We start from the raw sequence: 1,844 nt of genomic DNA on the forward strand, positions 1-1,844 counted from the left end.
AAAATCTTCTGTACAAAAAATTCTCGCGACAGATCACCGGCACCCGTACCATGTCAAAGTTCGGTTAGAAGAGCTCATCTGTGTGTCCAAAATAATGGTGGTTTGTTCAAGCATTTGATTTAACCATTACATCATGTGCCTTGTTCTGTTTCTTGTTGTAATAAAAGGGTTCTTTTTAGAACCGTCATTGTGTGGTTTTTATCTGTCAAATTGACAATAGATGTCAGTTATAAAAATGTAGTGGACCAAATCAATTTTCCTTTTTAGGATTTAATTATGAAACCTAGCAACGTTAATATTATTTGTGCTTGAGCGTCTGGGATTGGTCAATTTCGTTAACCAATTTCTCAATTTTAATGCACATCAGGACAAAACAAATTGCATTTTTGTCGTCCTGATTGCTGTCGGCATCCGCCCTTTTTCGGCTAGGCGTGAGTTCTGGGACACCCTGTATATACAGGGTGGCCCATCTAAGACTTTCGGGCTCAATATCTTTGTCATTTATGAACGGATTTTTCTAAAATTTAAAATATAATTTCTTGAATAGGTAAGGATGATGTGACATTACCAGCGTCATCCTTGTCTTAAAAATGTTAATTTTACTTGTCTTATTTTAAATTTTAATTAGTTAAGATTTATGTCATTTTATAAAACATCAATAATTATCCGAGTGTGCCAAAACTCAACCGTCTGGCTAGTCAAGTTGCCGAGAAAAAGAGAAAAAAGACCCTCAACATTTCCAAAAGATGCAAAATCATAGTGGGCTATGAAAAAAATAATTTCCCACGCCCAATTTTGGACATCCCTGCATTCGGTCTGTCAATAATCGCTGACGTCAGTGACGTTCTTGACATTTGTAATATTTCTCATTTGAGGTTATGTTTACTTTTGAGCATGATGATGAAAATCATTGATTTAAACTTGCGCAGAACGATTTATCTCGATCTTTTGAAATTGGAAACTAATCACATTGCATCAGGCAACGTTTAGGTGCAAAAAATGCGTAGGCACAAGGAAATGTGAGTAAAAAAACTTGTTGAAAGTTGGTTATCACCAGAAAAATGATTGCAGATTGGTTTGCTATGAGGTGCAACTAGAATTCACGACTTCTTTAGAAATGTCACTGGTTTATTGGAAATGGAAATTCAGTGACACGTATGCAGTGAAGCGATTTGACTCATTTATGATTGCATTTACGTTAAAACAGTTATTTCAATTATGATGGAGACAGAATTAGCTGATTTCATCCTTTTTCGGCAAACTTCTTTACTGCGCCTATAAAATGTATGGTACTAGATACTTTTAACATTTTTCTTTTGTTTAATAATGTCATTAATCCAAAGTAGATTAAGCTCGAAGCTCCACTATGTGAACTGCCGTAGTCAAGAAGTCAAAATTGGTTCACAATACGTATGAAATCTAGGACGTAGTGCTGCTATCGAAAAATGCTGGTGCAGTCGGTATAGTTGGTATGCAAAAGTAACGAAGAATGCTGTATCGTTGAGTGGCTTAGAACCTACAAGAGCAACGGCAAAGACAAGCTTACCCATGTCAAAACGGAGTTTTGTGGTATTTAGTGGCTATGCGACTAATAAATTCGTATGTTTCAATTATGATTTGTAGAAACAAAGTCGAATCGACAAATGTAGGCACAATTTTGCACACTTTCAAAACCGCCACGCTAAAAGGTGTTATCAAGAAAGTTTTTTCAAGTCCAAATTGATCGTACAGTACCATTAATATTCCGTTTCGAAAGATTAGCAAATGAAACTTTGAATAGGAAACCAACTAATGATACCAAGACGTATAAGTAATATGGAAATCAGATACATGTACTTACCGAC

General features: G+C 35.6%; 1 long non-coding RNA gene across 1 annotated transcript; it reads left to right on the forward strand.

The window, feature by feature from the left end:
- Positions 1–972: 972 nt before the first annotated feature.
- LOC148169373 (uncharacterized) lies at positions 973–1,351 on the forward strand. Its single transcript, XR_015770614.1, has 2 exons — positions 973–1,019; positions 1,072–1,351. It is a non-coding gene; the product is annotated as an uncharacterized LOC148169373 (long non-coding RNA).
- Positions 1,352–1,844: the final 493 nt, after the last annotated feature.

Source organism: Gnatocerus cornutus, chromosome 8 (genome assembly GCF_029298725.1).
Source record: "Gnatocerus cornutus isolate USDA-ARS CGAHR chromosome 8, icGnaCorn1.1, whole genome shotgun sequence".
Lineage (NCBI taxonomy): Eukaryota > Metazoa > Arthropoda > Insecta > Coleoptera > Tenebrionidae > Gnatocerus > Gnatocerus cornutus.